The following is a 19352-nucleotide window of genomic DNA, read 5'->3' as shown; positions in this document are numbered from 1 at the left end:
ACAGCTTTAGCTGATAAAAGATTTTGCTTTTACTTCAAAAACAATCTGAACAGTTTACAACTAAGTATAACTTCACTGAATCTGGTGAGCAGTTGAAATGCAATTTCCTTGAATAAAATACATAATCAGCAGATTCCTTAAATTGGTTTCCTGTCTAAAGGCAATTTATGTACCATAGGAACAATATATAGCTATTTTATATATATATTCAAAACATTTAAATGCTTTCCAAGTCAAGCATATTTATATTTTGAACTCCGAAATCACAACAACCAAGAAATATTCAGTAAAGGTACTGAGCTTGATACTTGTTCATGGCATTTATAGTTGTTTTAACTGTGAATTTGTGCAAATGGGTAACTTGTGCAGTATTTTCTTTAAAAAGGTTTATTTCAAGTTGAGCTTTCTGCTTCATACAGTTTTCTTGGCAACAATGCATTAGTGGCTTGCCACTGCCTTTTTCCTGGATGATTTTTTCCATTTCCCAGCTACAGTTGGATAAACTATTCTATTTTAAACTTAACTCAAGTTTACTACATTTTATCATGTTTATTATTTAAAATCATTCAGGGATTACACCTCTGCTAAACTGTATACAGTAACAATATGCTAAAGTCCAAGATGCTCCATAGATGAGATACGCCAATGGTCTTGCAATAATATGTCAACATTAAAATGCTAATATAAATATTCAAGATAATTTCCACAATGTTAATTTCCCTGTATAATTTTGAATTAGACATATGGATAAATGAGAAAGGGAAGCAGTAACAAACTTGTTAGTCAAAGAAAAATCCCAAAATCCATATGGGGGCAACAACTTAAGCCAATTTAAGGCTACAAATAAGAAAAAACAGGAACAAGTCATGAATATGCAGTTTGTTACAGTGAAGAAGGACTACAGATGATAAAACATGTCTGGTTGTTCATATTTCAGTTTATCTGATAATTACATGATATAGCTTACTGAATTTCAGTGGAGAAAAAGAGAAGGCATTATCTAAGCCTTATTTCATAACCGTTATGGATTTGAAACTAGTAACATACATTCATAGCAATAAGAGCCACTAACGTTTTAGCAGTCCCGTTCCCCAAGGCTAGTTTGATTCTAGTCAGTTTTAAGCCCAACTGTCTTAACCACTTCAAAGACAATCTCTTCGATCATTTTTCTTCTATTTTGGGATGCACATTCTAAGCTCATACATATTCACATACACTCTTGAACATACTAAGGCTATCAAATATTTTTACAAGAAAAACTAAGTATATTTAGGAAAAGTAGTCTTTGGCAGTGATAAGCATGAAGACAGCTACTGACCAAAAATAAAGTTTATAAGATTTAATTTCTCCATCAATGTGCATGAAATCTGATTTTGCTGGTCTGGTGGGAGTTGATTCTGGATAGAGATGCACAACCCAAGATTTTGAGTGCTGCCTCCAAAGATCTCCAAAAGTTATCACATTGTAAAATTTAATGTAATAGAATAAAACTATTACATTCATGATTACAGAATAATGCTAACTTCTTTATAATTAAATAGAAGTATCAATGAAATAAAATCTATTTTTTCTCTTAAGGCAAAAACTGTATGTCATCCCTAGCTGAATGTGATTCTCAGATGATGATGATGTTGATATCAATTTTGTTTAGTTTGGCCTTAACAATCACATTGCCTGGATTATTCAGTCTTGTAAGCTGGCCACATTAGGTATATTCTTTTTTTTTTATTATTCTGATTTTAAAGTACACTAACAATTAATGTGAATAGATTTTAAAGCAACATACATAGAACTGATGGGCTGTTCCAAAAGTCCATCATGAACTTTGTCACAGCAAGTTCTCTCGTAGTTTTGTGGTGAGCAAGCTTTTAGTATTGTTTCCTCCTGTTATGTGGGCAACTCCCTTTATTTCTTTCAGCATTTATTGTGCAAGTAACATAAAATGAAAGGGGACAAGTTTAATAGGAACTCACCAAATTAAAATAGCTTTAACTGCATTTCATTTGAAAGTAGAACGTGACAATATAATACACCCTGAGTAGCAGCACTGGACCTAGAACTCAATTATCCTACGATTGTCAGTTTAAAACAAAAATGAATACTGCTTATCGTTAGCTCCTTGTAATTATGAACTCCTTGCATTAGCTTTCCTGTAAAATGCATTAGAATGTCCCTGTGGAAAATAAAAACATTATGTACTTAAGGATTATAATGCTTCTAGTGGAATCTTGGACCAAGAATTAGTCTCATTATCTCTGTACAGTTCTGTTCCATAGGCTTCATTATGACCTGAGATTTACTGAAAGAAAAACAATATTGATGTGTGAAGAACAGAACAAACCTTATGAAGCTGAAAAATGCACGTACTAGGGATATATTTTTTCATGTAATTTTTGTTAGAGATTTTAACATAGATAAAAGATAAACATGAAAATATATAAAGAAATATTAAGAAATAGAAAAAAGAAAAAGTGCAGGAAACAATACAGATAGAAAAAGATACATAAAGAAACAACTTCCAATCTTCTTTGCAGCAGTTACAAACTTATAACCCTCCTCCCTCTTTAAGATTACATTACATGTTTCCCTTCTTCCCATATTCAACCCTTTTTAATCAGCAAATCCATAAATCAATTCATTTTTTTCCATTTTCAGCAAAAAGTCCATAAGAGATTTCCAGTCTTTTATGAAAGCACATTGTTTTATCCCTGAACAAACAGGTCAATTTTGCCATTTCTGCAAATTCTGCCATCTTCACGGTCTATTCCTTGATTGTGGGTATTTTTTCCATCTTTGTGCATATAGTAGCCTCACTGCAGATACCATATACAAAATCAGTCTTCCATAAGTCTTTTTTAATTGGCTATCCATAAGTCCCAATAAAAAAAGTTCTGATTCTATCCAAATATTAATCTTTAATCTTTGCATCATCATGTTTTTGTTTTTTTGCTTTTTCGCAAGTCCACCATGCATGGTAAAATGTCCCTTCACATTTTCCATTTCTAACATTGATTAGAAGTGCCTTTATACATCTTAGATAATTTCTCTGGTGTCATATACCAACAGTACAGAACTTTATAAAAGTTCTCTCTTAAATTGTAATACAATGTTAATTTCACACCTTTTAGTCACATTCTCTCTCATTGGTCCATCTGTATATTATAACCAAAATTCTTAGCCCATTTTATCATGCACTCTTTAACTTCTTCTTACATTTCAAATATCAACAGAAGCTTATACATTTTAGCAATCAAATGTTCATCAATGGTACATAATTTAATTTCAAATTCCGTCTTACATTGTTCAATACCAGTTACTTTATCTATATTCTCTCTCTTAACTGTGCATATGAAAACCACTGAAAACTAAACCGCTGTGCAGTCAATCATTCTCTTGACTTCATTTTAAATTCTCCACATTCCTGTTCTAACAAATCTTGATATGTTAATCATTTCTCTTTGCCTGCTGTTTCTTTTCTGTAAAATGCTTCTTGTCCTAAAACCAATGAAGGTATTTTTGGGCATAGTCTGGGTTTATATCTATTCCATATTCATAATATCACACTTTCAACATAATGGCTTTTAAAAATCTCCATTAACTTTATCTTTTCTGTACCATAAAAAGACATGCCATCCAAACGTCAGGTTGTGTCTTTCTAATTCTAACGTTCTCTTATTTCTTGACAGCACCCACTCTTTCATCCAAACCAAACAGCAGGCTACAAAATACAATTTTAAATCAGGCAGTCCTAGTCCTCCTCTTTCCTTTGCATCTTGAAGAATTTTATATTTAACCCTTGTCTATACATGATAAAGTGAATTTCCTTCTCTGTCAAATTTCTTCTTTTTCTACATATTTCTCTTTAAGATTTCTGCTTCTTTGTGTAAAAGCTGAATTTCAGTGATTTCAGTGTTATCTTCTTTTTTTAAAAAAAGTCTTCCTACAGCTGCAAGCAAGCAATGCAAGAGAAATTACAATACCTACCCCAAAATAAGAGGACTTTGAATTTGAAATATAGTCTTCTTTAAAATGAAAATTAGACATAAAAAAGGTTATAATCATAGCAAGAAACGTGGGTTCCCCAGTTTCCCTAGCTGACAAATCTTAGTGAAACCAACTCTGAAGACTTTCACCCCTAACAAATGTGTTTGTGATCTATACTTGTGTGTCCATAAAAGAGTTTGTATATTATTTATTTATTTATTTACATTTATTGGCTGCCAATCTCCAGTGGACTCTGGGTGGCATACAAAACTAGGGAAAACATAAAAGCAGCTAAAAGCATTGAATCACACAGACAGCCCAGACTAAAATAATCTAACAGACAGCAAAAACAACAAAACAAGCCATTGAACAAATAATAAACCAACCCCAGGCCTGGGACCAAAGCCAGGTTTTCAAAGTTTTCCAGAACCCCAGGAGAGAGGGCACCATCCTTATCTCTGGGGGCCGAGAGGGTGGGGGCTGCAACAAAGAAGGCATGCTTCCTATATCGCACAAGATGGCAATGATTAATGGAGGGGACCTGGAACACACCCACTCTGCTGGAACATACTGGGTGGGCAGAAACAACTGGAGATAAGCAGTATGTCAGATATCCAGGCCCTATGTCATACAGGGCTTTATAGCTAATAAGCAGCACCTTGAATTGCACTCAGAAGCCAACTGGCAGCCAATGTAGCTCATGTAACAGGGGTGACACACGGGCACACCAAGAGGTGCCTCTTCTGCTCGCACTGCTGCATTTTGAACCAGCTGTAGCTTCCCAGTGGTCTTCAAGGGCAGCCCCATGTAGAGCACATTGCAATACTCCAATTGTGAGGTGACCAGGGCATGAGTGACTGTCTGAAGAGCCCCATTTATGCATTGACCAGAGGCCTCATTCTCAAAATGGGGAGGGTCACAAACAACAAAACAAATTAATACATAATTCAAATGAATTGCTTGTAAAATAAGACAACTTTTCTGCATATGGTAGCACCCTAAGCTTCTGGGCTCAGAAGATAAGTAGGCCTGGTTAATACCTGAATGGGAGACTACCAAGGAATACCGGAGCTGTAAGCTAGACTGGGAAATTGGAAAATCCAGGAAGACAACTGTGGCACTTCAGTATTTTTGCCAAGAAAACTATATGGACCTGGGAGGGGAAGGGATGGGGTCTTTCTGGTGCCAGACAAAGTGACACCCAAAAGACCTGCTTCACCTCTTCTCCCTTGCCTTTCCTGTCCCCAAGGAGAGAAGTGGGGAAGAATTGCTTTTTTGATGCCACTCCTCCAGTCCTATAGAGGGAACATGCTACAGGATCAGACAGCTGATAGCAGAAGATCATGAGCCCCTTTCTCCCCCTCCCCCCAATTTTCTTGCCAAAAATGGCAGAAGAGGTGAAGAGAAAAGAGTAGCAGAAGGAGCAGGGGAAACAAGTGATGGAATCCTACCATCCCTAAGTGATCTCTCCATGGGATTGAAGAATTCAGCAAGTGCAAGAATTTACAGGTGCCAAACGTTTTCCTCATCCCACCTCTTCTAACTTCTCATGTGGACAGAACCCCTATTTTGCTTCACTGACAAGGCATCATAGGGATTAGAAATGTGGTTTGCACCTATTGTAAGCCATCTTATTCTTCTGCCATTGCCTACACTGGATGACAGCAATCAGCTACTGCCATGCAGAAGAACTCTAAGTATGCATAGGCTACTGGTACATTAGGAATCCAACAGTTTAACCTAGCTTATTCAATGGAAACTGAGAAATAGATCTATGATATTATTTATTCCCCTTCTATTTTCAAAACAGGAATGGTTTGATTTAAGCCTTTGTAATGAGTGTAGGAACAAGAAAACTTATACATGTTTACTAAGTGAAATCGAACACAGTGAAACCTCATTTTAAAGAAAAATTGGAGAAAAGTGTTGTTATGCCCTAAAATCAGATAAATCAAAGATTACATGATTGCCATGAGGCAAATGATGTAAATTACTTTATTTATGCCATTAATGCTATTTGCATATCATTACATAATTACAGGTAGTCCTCACTTAACATACACTCATTGAGCAACCATTTGAAGTTATGGCAGGGCTTAACAAGGGGTACTTACGACAGGTCCTCATAGTTGTGGCCATTGCAGCATCCCTGTGGTCATGTGATTGCAATTAGGGCACTTGGCAACTGGCTCACAATTATGGTGTCGCAGCATCCTGTGGTCATGTGATTGCCATTTGGAAACTTCACTGCCAACTTCTAACAAGCTAAGTCAATGAGGAAGCCGGAAGGTTGCAAATGGCGATCATGTGACCGCAAGACACTGCGACCACACAGGATTCATCTAATGACAGCAACTGGGACTGTTGGAACTGTTGTAGGTCGGTATAGTCACGTGACATTGTGCCTTACAACTGCATCCTTAGTGACAGAGTTCCCGGTCCCAACTAGTGTCGGTAAGTGAGGACTACCTATACACAAATTCATAAATAATATAAACAACAACTACGTAAATGTAGAATGAAAGAGTCGTCTCAAAGCAGTGTGTGTGTGTGTGTGTGTGTGTGTATGAAACTGAGTCTGATAAACAAATCACAATGTACATAAAATAAATGCATAAATAAAATGCAATGGTTAAAGACATATGATTAAACCACTACATTTTCTTAAACTCAGGCTATTTTTTCAACATATGATGCAGCCACTTTATACTTTGGTACTGATCGCTTGAAACTTCAGTTGGGATATTAATTAAATTCTAAAAGTTGGGACAAGTGACTGGTAGCATTCAGACTGTCAAACTAATATTTCTGTGTATGACTTCAAACTGTCTTTACAGTCCACTGTTTCAGAGGAATGTTTGCGCTGAGGGAGGTTGAACGAGTAACTGGAACAAGTAACACTTCATTAATTTAGTGTCTTTATGTACAAGGAAATCTTCCAATGACTTTAAGCACTCCATTGCTTTGATTGTTACATGGTTTTACCATTTAATTTTTCTTGCTTCTGATTTAAAATATGCCTGTGGTTTCTGATGCAACAGCATTTTAAAAAGAGCAGAAAGATGGATGCATTATATTTAAATTGCATTAGGATTCTGTAAAAGATTATTATTTTACATAAAAATAAATATTCTGAAACGTAGACACCTACAAAGCTGAGTTTTTAACTTTTGGGTCAAATGAGTATAATAAAGTATATCACCAAAGCTTGCATACCACACCTTAGTGCATTCTTGGTTAAGAATTTAATATCGGTCACCCTCAATTTCTTTTGCAGGAGTACAAATCTAAATCATACTTGCATTGGTTTAAAAAGAGATAGCTTATCTTTGCATCTTCAAATACCTCTAAATCACATTTCACATATGCACTGATGAAATACATATAAAATCTTGGAACTGATCTTTTTCACTTCTGTAGGAAGATCAAATAAAATTTTGTTTATGTAAAATAAACTCATAAAAAGATAGGCATGTTTTCAGAGGATCAGAACGGAAAGCAAGATCAACATACTCCTTATGATTTGCTCTGTCTGAAATCTGAAATGGTGGACAGAATCTGAAACAGCAGTGCTCCAGATGATGATGATGATGATGATGATGATGATATGCCATCCTGTTTTAGCTTAACTGTAAACATATTCTAAATTGAGATTGAACAGTAGCCAGGCAGGGAGAGATTTTTTTAATATATGTCTCTGTGCAGGCTTTGTATTTCTTTCAAGAAGAAACTGAAAATTCCTTTTTCCTTTTTTTTCTCACAGCCAGACTCCCCCAAAGGGGGAAAGAGTACATACTTCTTGAAATACTGGGGCGGGTATTGAATCTGATTCTTCTCTCCCAGTAATCAGGAGAGAGCAGCAAAGAGTCAGAGGTATTTTCTGTAGTTCTCTGCTGCCATCTAATGGTCCCCTGCCTGCTTCAAAACCCTACTGTCTGCTATGTCTGGAATTTCCAGATCTGTTCCAGGTTCTGGACTGATGGAACCCTGAACAGGCAGTTATGGATCCTGCTCCATCCAAAAACTGGCCATCCCAGAACAGAGCACAATCTTTGTTGTATGTATGGAGCAAAGCACATTTCCCATTCTGTGCATACCTCTACTTAGCACCGATCCAATTAGTTGTGGGCTGCATTTCACAATGAAGATACCACCACAACAAAAATGTCTTAATTACTGAAACAAAATTAACTTCAAGTAGAACCCGTATCTAGAACAGACCTTCATTAAATGAATTAAGAGTGTGTTAAAGTTTATAGAAAAAGAGATGTGGAGAAAGCCTAGACCCAGAATGGCTACCATAAAGGTCAGCGCACCTGGGATTTCTTTGGCAGATATCTGAAAACATTACAGACAAGCATCCATAAAACAGGTCTAGTTGTATGGCACTTTTATTCCTATCAGGATTTGGGTTATATGAGAGGGAGGGTAGGAAAGAAAGAATCACTCAAAGATTGTTTCAGCCATTTGGATTAGAAGTGACCTGACACAAACATTGATGTTCCCAGCAGTAATCTGTCCACTTTGTATGAAGTAATAATGATTAAAACTGGATTATGGAATGCCATCTAAAAGTCCAGTTCAATTATTTTATGTAACACACTTTTGTACTACAGCATCAGAGAAGCAACTGCATCTGTAGGGTATGTTAATACATATTTTATTTATTTGTCACATTTATATAGCTGTCCATCTCACACAAAGCAACTCTGGGTGGCATACAACAATTATATAAAACAGTAAATAGTTTAAAAACAATCATTATAAAAAGATAAAAAGTACAGTAATTACTAAAATAAAAATTATCAAAAATTTTAAAATATACAAACCCCCACAGAGAGCAGAATATCAATCATAGTGGAGCCATCTGAGAATGTCTCCAGTTCCCAAAGACCCCCAGGCCTGATGACACAACCAGGTCTTGAGGGACTTCCTAGACGATAGTAGGGAAGGTGCGGGCCTAACTTCAGGAGGGAGAATATTTTACAAGGAGGAGCCACAGGAGAGAAGGCCCACCTCCCGGGACCCACCAAGTGCAAGTCCCTGGCCAATAGAACCTGTAGCATAACTTCCCTGCCAGATCTAATGGGGCGGGCTGATGTAATTGGGGAGAGATAACCTCAGATAACTCAGCCCCATGTCATGAATGGCTTTAAAGGTCAAAACCAGCACCTTGAATTGGACTCGGAAGCAAACTGGCAGCCAATGCAGCTCACAAAGCAAAAGTGTAATATGTGTTCTTCTAGGAGCACACATAACTGCCTGCACCACTGCATTCTGCTTCAGTTGAAGCTTCCGGATACTTTTCAAGGGCAGCCCCATGTAGAGTGCATTACAGTAGTCCAATCTGGAGGTGACTAGGACATGAGTGATTGTGAGCAGAGCCTCCCAATCCAGGAAGGGGCCTGATATACAATATGAAGCTGTGCAAAGGCCCTCTTAGCCATGACTGCCACCTGTTCTTTGAACAGGAGTCGCAAGTCTAGGAGGACCCACAGATTGCACACCAGGTTTGCCTGGGGCAATGCCACCCCATCCAGCACCAAAGATGGTATAGTCCCAGAACCAGCAAGACCCCAAACCCAGTCAGTCTTGCCAGGGTTCAGTTGAAGCCTATTGTTCTCCATTCAGACCCTCACAGCCTCCAGGCACCAGGATAAGGCATTCACAGCATCACCTAATTCGTCAGGGACAGAGATGTATAGTGGCGATAGATGAGCTCACCCAGCGGCCTCGTGTAGATATTAAATAGGAGAAGGGAGAGCACCAAACCCTGTGGCACCCCACATAATAGTGGCCGAGGGCGGGACCACTCCTCCTTAATTATCACTGACTGGAATCGACCCCAGAGAAAGGAAGCAAACCAGCACAGCACTGTACCACCCATCCCCAGTCCCCTGAACCGATCCAGAAGGATACCATGGTTGATGCATCGAAAGCAGCAGAGAGGTCAGGTAGGGCAAGGATGGACGCACAACCTCCATCCACCCATGCCAGAGATCATCCAAAAGTGTGACCAATGCTGTTTCTGCCGCATACCCGGGCCTGAATCTTGACTGAAAAGGATCCAGATAAACTGCTTCATCTAAGGCCCTCTGAAGCTGCTGCACAACACCTTCTCAACCACCTTCTCAAGAAAGGGGAGGTCAGATGCTGGATGAAAATCGTCCAGTATGGTGGAATCCAGAGATGGCTCCTTGAGGAGGGGGTGCACCAAGACCTCTTTAAGAGGTAAAGGAACAACCCCCTCCCTCAAAGAAGAATTAACCACCACTAGAGCCCACTCACACGACCCCCCCCCGGGCTGCTTTCACAAGCCAGGAGTGGCATGGATCTAAAGAGCAGGTGGCTGAGCTCACAGTCCACTTCCTCAAGTCCCACAGGTTTGAACCATTCCCAGATACGTGTGTACATATGTGTGTGCTATGAGACTTATGAATACCATGTATCCCTAATGCTGCATATATTCTGCCTTTAAGAAATAGAAAGATAATTGGTATTATTTTGTGGAACACACTGAGCAACAGTCATACCTGTACATGCAAACAACCAGCAACAAGAGAGCAGAAGTCAAACCTCTTCTCAGTAGAATGACTTCCTGCTGTAGCAATCCAGACTATTTTTAGGAAGCATGGCACCCAGGCGCCAATGCTTCTCCAGTCATGAAAGGGTGAGAACAGAATGTACAGATCTGCAATGCCTGGAGAGAGAGGAGTGCCACTTTTAGAAAATTAAGCCATTCTGCATGGCTCACATCACACTAAGCCACAACTGGATTCACATATAGTCATAAACCTTGGTTTATAAATCAGAATGGCTGGATTTATGCAACCTGCTAGGCTAAAACCAAACAACCATATTATGATGTGGGCAATGAATGAGGTTTGTTGAATAAGCCACAATTTCTGCTGAATTTTCCACATATTATGCACCATACACCATTATTTATAAACCATAATGCCTGGTTTCATACAACAGAGTTTGCTTATGGCTTAACATGACATATGAACCTAGTCACTAAGAAACACTTTTATCCTTAAGTGCATTTTCAGAAGGTAACAAAATACGTCTCTTGGGGGAAAAGGCACTCCATCTTATATATCTGAATTCTGTAAATAAAGGATGGGAGCGTTTAAAAATTAAGTCTATCACCAACTCACTTTCATTGTTGTGGCATTAAGAAGTCTCCCCAAGATTTATTTATTTAAAGTTATTTTGTAACATTGGTCAGCCAGAAATGTTCCCGCTGTGGCTTACATTCTATCAGCAAAATCAGCTGTTTATGGTCTGAAACACCTCATGCAAAATGGCAAAAGATGGCGCAGTGGCTTAATGACGCTGAAAGTTGCCGGCCAGAAATGGCTGACGCTTCGGCGGTTCGAGTCCAGCCTTCGCACTAAACAGGGTGAGCTCCTGTTTCCTCCCCAGTTCCTGTCAACCCAACAGGTCGAAAACTCACATGAGTAGATAAATGGGGACTCTCACTCCCATGGGAGGAAAAATGCTGGCGGCGCCTTGCAAAAAGGAGTTGGGAGCAGTTGCCGGTAAGCCCGAAAAGGGCGCGAAGCAACGGAAACCCCGCCTCCTGCGCTCGCCAGCTGGGCTCTGCTCTAGGAAGGAGGCTCTGGCAAACCACTTCCGAAAAACAATTGCCTTGAAAACTGCAAGGACTCGTCCAAGCAGTCACTGCAGGGTCAGCAATGACTGAGCACAGACAAAACAAAACAAAAAAAAGTATGTTAAATAAATTCCATGAAATAAGCAATTGTGAAAAAGTGGATAGTTTTTCTAAAGCTACAGTTTTCTGAAACAAAATCTTTAAATGATTTATTATACTTGATATATTAGCACTTTCTTTAGGAGTTGTAACTCTGCATGTTTAAACTGCTAAGTGAGCATTTATACTATAAAATGAGAATTCTTCCATGAAATTTATAATTTATCACTGAAGGATCTATTCTATAATTTTGTTTTATGTAAGTATGCCCCAATAAATCAGTGCAAGAAAACCTCTAAAATAATTAAATATCTGTAAGCCACTTAAAAGAATAGAACATGTAATATGATATATGTAGAAAGAGGCAATACTTAACAGCATTTATACTCCTGTAATTTATTTTAAGGGCAAGAGATCTTTCTGCAAACACCTGTGAATTGTTTCCTATTTTTATATTGCGTGGAATAACAAATAATTTGGGGCTAGAACACTTACCTAACAAGGAGAGGTTATTTGATTTATTTCCTACCCTTTCCTTCCAAGATCTCAAGGTGGAAAACTCCCTTCTCCAATTTAATACTTGCAATAATCCCATGAGATAGGTTTATTGGCATGACAGAAAGTGATTGGCCCTGCGAACTTCTATGGTTAACTTTCAAACCTAGTTAAACACAGTACTTGCTATACCACTTTGGCACACTAGACAACAGCGTCTGGTTCTTTTTAACTTTAAGTAAAGGCGGCCAGGGGAAAGATGAGAGTGGTATCTAAACTCACGCATGAAAGGAAAAATATGGGTAAGAGAACTTCTTCTCCATTCTCACAATATTAGAACAAGGGGTTGTCCATTAAACCTAATTGCAGCAAGGACCAATACAAGGAAGTACTTTTTACACAATGCATACTCACACTGATACTGCCATCAGATGTGGTGTTGACCACCACTTTAAATTATTTTAAAAGAGGACTGGATTAACTGGGACATTAACAGCTAGTAATTTTGATGAAGTTTGTTACCTCTAAAATCACAGAGGGCATGCCTTGAATGTTAATTGCTAAGGTACAATGATGGAAGAGGTGATCATCCTCATGTCCAAATTTATGAACATCTTGGTGCACCTGGTTGGCTACTGTGGAATACAGAAAAGTGTGTTAGATGGGTCAGTGGCTGAACCAGCAGAGCTCTTCATATCTTCTTAGAAGGGACTGCTTGTTACTTTTCTTTTTGTGCCTATGTTCTGTTGTTTTGTTAGCTCTGCTTCTGTTACTACTGCATCATCTGGCACATTGAACATTTCTTCCTCTGTATTGTTTTGGTGCCACCCAGGGGCCATTTATGACTTGCAGAAAAACCAAATGAGAATTTTTCTCATGCATGAAACATGAAAAAGCAAGGGCTAGAAATGACGACATGGCAGGGGAAAAAAAGTTGCCAGGCCATGTTTATGCCATGATTATATGCATCTGGGGAAAGGCCCTGAGCATGATGTAACATTTATCATTTTAAGGTATTCATCCAGAGGAAGCATCCCAGACGTCTTCACTAGATCCTGTTGTTGAGATTCATATAAGTATTAAAATACATTGTAAGATCCAGATCTTCTCCTACCAGGCTGCCACCTCCATTTTGAAGGAAAACCCATTACAAGAGATGAGTAACTAATCACAAAGAACTTTCTGCAACTCCTAAGGCTTTAAATAGCCCCTTAGTGTACAATAAAGACTATTATGAAGACTCAGTGTTATTAAAGAGACATTAGATTCGCTGCAGAGAAGGAAAGAGTCCTCTTATATCCAAAGCTTTGACTGCTCCCTTTAGGAGAAAAACATACATACACTGTGCTGCAATAAAACATTCACTTGTGAGCCACTGCTGGAGAGTGTTTAGCGTGATGTTTGAATGCAGTTCATTGTGGTTTATTCAACAAACACTTAACAAAATTACAGCGTACTGCAATATGTGAACCCAAGTACTCAGGGTACTTTCACAGCATGAACCATAGCATGAACATGTCCTGCTAACTGCCCATGTCCGCATGACCCTACCTTCATCTCATGCCCAGTCCATACCTGAGGCATTTTAAAGTCAACTGTTCAGTTTTAAAGTAATGTTTTCCCTCTTCACCCACCACAATTTGTGCCATCAGTAAGATCTCATATGCTTCACTGACCATTTGGTTGTTAAGGTGGTCAGCAACGGGAAAGTACCCAGCTCCCATGGGTCACTTCGGACTTCTGTGGGCAAGCTCCTTCCCCTGTAATTTCTGGGCACTCTCCTCCAGGGCCATTTTTGTTTGGGCTCCAGGAAAGAGCAGATGCCTCAGTTCCAGAGAGGTATTTGCTGCATAATGCCAAAGCAATACTTTCCATAGCGTTTATTAGGTCTTATCCAGGTTCTTTTTAAACTCAGGGCTATTCCTGGTTTTTAACATGGGTTTAGTATTCTTTTGGAAGAGTGCTAGTACTTTTTACTGCTTTTATTTTTTTAATCTTCAAGAAATTGTGCAAGAACACTACTACCATCAATCTGACCAGTAACACTTTCAGGACTAGTCTTATGCAACTGCAATTTTTACAGTTAGTTGTGCAAGATACCATGGTTGCTTATATCCCCCTTATTAAGGAGAGGTAGCCAGTATTGCATCACCACTCTATTCTGGCTTTAGTGGCACTAGGTGTCATATTTATTAAAGGGAGGCTGAAGGGTTCTTCTCATGGCCAAATTAAAGTTCTACCCACCAGTCCTTAAGGCAGCAAAAAACTATGCTAGCACAAAATTTGCTCTCTACCACCACAACCATCCTTGATTCTGGCAAATGGTGCTGAGCTTATTTATTTAAATATGGAATGTTAAGGTACAGGTACTGTAGCAAAATTCAAGTTAAATGCACAGTGATTCGAGTGAATTGCACAAAACTACTTATACAGTATTATACAATAATACTATTCCGGATTACATACAAATTTGACTTAAGGGCAGACCTTGGGAATGGAACTCGTTCCTAAACTGGGGACTACCTGCATAGGACTTCATTTCTCTCCCTTCCCACAAAACATCATCAGCCAACAGGAAAACATCGTTTAACATGGGGTGCTTACATTGGAAAGGTGGTGAGTTCTGATAGATGGCTAATCTGGTGGTCTCAGCATCTATAAGAACTGCCTCTGCTTTTGCACCAGTGTATCGTGTGGGAAATGTTCCTACTTTTGAACACAGAGGTCAAGCCTCATACAGCTAGTCACGATCAAGGAAGCAAGAACTACATAGACTTCAGAAAGGTATCTTTAACACTATTCTTGGGGTAAATACAGAATCTTGGAAAATGTAGGAAGAATTTCTCATTTTAATGTTTACTAAGGTGGAATTCCTTTGAATAATTTGAAATGTTTCTTCCTGGGTTTCCCGCCACCTGTGCTAAATTGCTGCTTATAAAATAAGCTGCCAACTGACATACCTACCTATGGTTTATGTCTACTCTCCCTTCCACTACTTGCTCAGCCTCCCTAAAATCTCTCACAAAAGACTTAACATTCTCCTGGAATGGCACTAATTCCATGTCCAGAAAAAGCACAAGCAACAGGTTTCAGATACGGAGAAAGATGTGTCATGAAGCAGCAGAGACCAATTATTTCTCTTTCATTTCCCTATACAGCACTCCCCCTGCCTTCCATATAATCACTGATCAGTTGCTGTTCAGTGGGTCAGTTCACAGACCTGGATAGAACTAGGAGAGAGCCCAGTTTGGAAGCAGCAAACTCTCCAGCTGCCCAAAGCAGAATAGCCCTGGGAGAGGCACCCAGGAACCAGAGGGACAGAGGTATGCCTATAACTGTCTAAACTGGCCAATCAGGGGCAAGCTGATTCCGCCTCCTATATGTCACTTGATGGTGACACTTACTGAATGTTTGGTAGAGCATGTCAGACTGTACCCACAATAAAACTGCCACATTTTGCTGCCTGCTTAAAGAGGAAGTTAATGTTGGAACAACTACAGACAAGTTTAAGTTGTTTCACGTATGGGTTGAGGATGAAATTAAAGCATTGTCATGAGGATATGGCAGAAAATTGCAACAGCATGTTTATGCTGTGGTTAGGTGCAATGGAGGAAAGGTCCTAAGTATGATTTGGAATCCATTACAGTTAAAGAAAGCATTGCAGATGACACAGCAAATCATTACTAGAGAGCTTGCCAGTTGCCCTCTGTTTGATCAATATCCCAGCCTTCTGTACAATGGCTTCCTTCCTGGGTTACAAATTATTACAGCAAATCCTAGCAGGAAAAAAACATAACTGGCCCAATTCATATTTTAGCCCTTGTTCTCAAAGTGATCCTCTCCCCAGCTTCTTTCTGTTCAAAATACAGGCCCTAGGCAATTGTGCAGTTTCAAAAAGAAAAGGAGACAACGGAAAGACTTGTTTGCAATGCTTTAAAGAAGCATCATCTTTTCCAGGGGTAGCAGGGCTGTTCTCTGCGGCTGCTATGCAATCCTGGGAAAAGGTATAGCTGAGCAGTTACTATGTCCACCCCTCCATACGTTCTAAAGTACTTTCAAAATCCTGAGCACTATGCAGTCCTATTAAACAGCACAAGTAGAATAAGTCAGCATTGACTACATTTATAGCAGCTGCTTTACAAACACAATTCTTAAACTCCTCTCCTTTCTGACCTTTAGCTTGTAACATATAAACAAAACATCAGGAAAATATATTTATATTTGGATGTTATGTTGCATAGATCAGAACAGTACCAAAGGTAGCTGCCTCTCAAATCACTTTGCTCGAGGCCATTGCTCAAGCAAATAATAAGCTCCTAAGGTCCTCAATACCAGTTTTAAATTGCAAATGAGAGACAATAGGATATTGTCTCTCATAATAATAAAAGTAACTTATTATTAGCTTTGCCCTAAATTGGATGTAATAAGAATATTCTTCTAGCACCAGAAGGAAAATGTATCCTCCATCAGTAAAATGAGGATAGAATAACTGTGCCCCAAATAAATCCTTTGGGTGAGTGGATGTCAGGCCCAGCCCAAGAATGACAATGAGGTGGTCCAGTCCAGTATAGTTCCTCTATTAACTTGCACCTAATAGACAGAATCTCGCCAGACTAAACCCTTTACTAAAGCAACTAGTAGATATACCCTGTGAGACTCTAGGGAGGGGCCAGTCTCAGCTTCTTCCTATTCTCACGGTCCTGCTGCAGGCTGAGGAAGCGCTTGCTCTGTAACCTCTCCAGGAATGCTCCCCCTCCCTCCTGATAACCTTGATGCTGCTATAAATGTAGTCAACGCTGACTTATTCTACTTGTGCTGTTTAATAGGACTGCATAGTGCTCAGGATTTTGAAAGTACTTTAGAACGTATGGAGGGGTGGACATAGTAACTGCTCAGCTATACCTTTTCCCAGGATTGCATAGCAGCCGCAGAGAACAGCCCTGCTACTCCAGGAAAAGATGATGCTTCTTTAAAGCATTGCAAACAAGTCCTACATTCATACTCCTATATGCTCTGAAGTGCCTTTTTAGAATCAAGTCCAAGCCACCACACAGCCACATTGTTTAATTTGGTTTAAGATGGCTGAGATCCTACTACTCAATTACTTGGGAATAAGGCAGCTTGAGTTTGGGCAGTGTTGGGCTTCAAGGTTTAGTGACCATGGTCCAGACAACAGATTTCCTAAATCTCACAGGCAACTGTGGCTGGCATCTTCAGAGGAAAGATGATCTACTATGCAGACAACAAGCAACTGAACAAGGACTGACTGGGTTCCTGTTTTTATAGCCAGGTGTCCTGACTTGTGATTGGTCTTTAGCCAAGCTGACTTCCAATTGGTGCAGGTTGGTGAGGACTGGTCTCTCATTGGTTATTTCTTTGTGCCTTAGTTCAATTGAGGATTTCAAACTCTTCTGTAAAAGGCTTTCTATTTCAGCTATGGGAAAACTAGAAAGTAAGGTACTTTGGATTTTCCTGGCAGAAATATAGAATTTAACAAACATTGCACTAAACACAAGGGGCAGCTGTATCACTGCACATCCCTGCACATGAGGAAGATTTTAAGAATTTCAAACAATAGTCTAGTCTCCAGGTATAGAAGACATTTAATCTGAAAAGGGCCAAATAGATAGGTTCCTTTTTCCCCTCTTGAGTCCTTTCTTTTTAGAGCACTTCTCTCATAGTTTTATAAAAGCAGAAATAAAGCAAAAAATCCAGAAATTACTAGGTGGCTGAGCCCACCTTTCTAATAACCCTATTATTAGACGCTGGCTGCTATCTATAAAAATAGTTATTTTAGAGAAGCATTCTGGAAAATAAAAAAGATCAATTCTGGCTTTTTCAGGCCTCCCATTACGAGGCCAACTTATGAAATGTTCTAGGGGATACTGTTGGGCCATATGAAATAAATAGAAATATCAACAACTCTGACGATTTATGAGTAAAACATCCCTTTTTTTCAATCTGAACTTCATGTTGGCTCAGTTAATGGGCTGAGACATTTGTTAACTTTGGTGGACAATCCTTGTCTTAAGACTGAGCAGAAAAATACCTCCTCTGTTCAACTCGCTAGATTTCTCTGTGGATTCTAGTAATAGGTTCTCACGTGGAATCTACTGCTTTGAAATTATTGCTCACACTTTTTTTTCTGAAAAGCTAGGCCTCTAAACATCAATAATTTCAGTATTATACTATTGATTCTAACAATATATGAACTGAGTAAGAAGCAACTAAATGGATTCAAGATGGAACATATTGTGAAGATGGATGGAAATAAGTTGTTCTGTTAATATTAAGATATGAAGATAAGGATATTATTGGCAAAGATGATAATAATTATCTTAATTATTAGATACAGTTATTAACAAAGAAGTAAACATTATATAGGGGCATTAAGAATTTTACAAATATACACTCCCATCCATCACAAGTGCATTTTCCCATTAACTTAACCAGTTACTACACTGTGGGCTGCATTGTAGTTTAACAAGATTGTTCCAACTTAGTTTCAAAGAAAGAGGAAGAGATGAAGCTGAGCCACTACAGTAAAATCTTTTGAACCTAATAAATACTCAATCTTTTGTAACTTGCTTCATACCAAACGGGCTAGGAATGGGAAGAAAGCTGTGAAGACAACGAGGCTATAACCATAGAAACAGCAGCATCCAAGGTCAAACTAGCACCGTCAATAAAGCGTTTCAGGTTTGAAAGCAGCGGAAGGGCAAGAGTGCAGAACTGCCTCAGAAGAAGCCCAGCTTTAAAGCAAATCTTTAGAGGCAGCACTCTCTAAAGGCTTCTGAGAATATCAGCCAATACTTGCTGCAATATCGAGCAGTATATATTGACCATCCCCTGTATAATCACAACTAGAAGAGGATTTTCAGATTAAAAGCAATCCATATGGGTTGAGTGTAGAGTCTCGGAACCTGAATTAGCTTGGAACTGAGCCACGAGAATCCCGCCATCCTCTAAGACTATTTAGAATAACTACTTTATTCGTCCACTTCCCGATATCGCTGATATCCGCTCACCCCTCCACCGAACAAACCAACCTTCCATCTCTTTCCTGCGGACGATCCCATTCGTACCTAAAAGTAGGGGAGGAGTCAGAACGTCCCAGTCTACGCATGCTCTCCCCGGCCATCTCAGTCCCAGCCTC

General features: G+C 39.1%; 1 long non-coding RNA gene across 3 annotated transcripts in view; it reads right to left on the bottom strand.

The window, feature by feature from the left end:
• LOC148216875 (uncharacterized) overlaps positions 1-19310 on the bottom strand; it is a 28792-nt gene extending 9482 nt beyond the window's left edge. The window contains exons 1-2 of one of the 3 annotated variants that reach the window (XR_015794597.1): positions 19246-19310; positions 10518-10684 (exon numbers count right to left, since the gene is read on the bottom strand). This is a non-coding gene — a long non-coding RNA (uncharacterized LOC148216875). Of the gene's footprint in view, positions 1-10517; positions 10685-12718; positions 12943-19245 lie in introns of those variants that run through there. The other 2 variants (XR_015794596.1, XR_015794598.1) reach the window with 2 other exon arrangements.
• Positions 19311-19352: the final 42 nt, after the last annotated feature.

Source organism: Python bivittatus, unplaced genomic scaffold (assembly GCF_059951505.1).
Source record: "Python bivittatus isolate LINGU-HERP-01145 unplaced genomic scaffold, Pbiv_v1 ctg000070_np1212, whole genome shotgun sequence".
Taxonomy (NCBI): domain Eukaryota; kingdom Metazoa; phylum Chordata; class Lepidosauria; order Squamata; family Pythonidae; genus Python; species Python bivittatus.
Note: the sequence above shows the minus strand (reverse complement) of the source record. Positions and strands in the feature narration are given on the sequence as shown.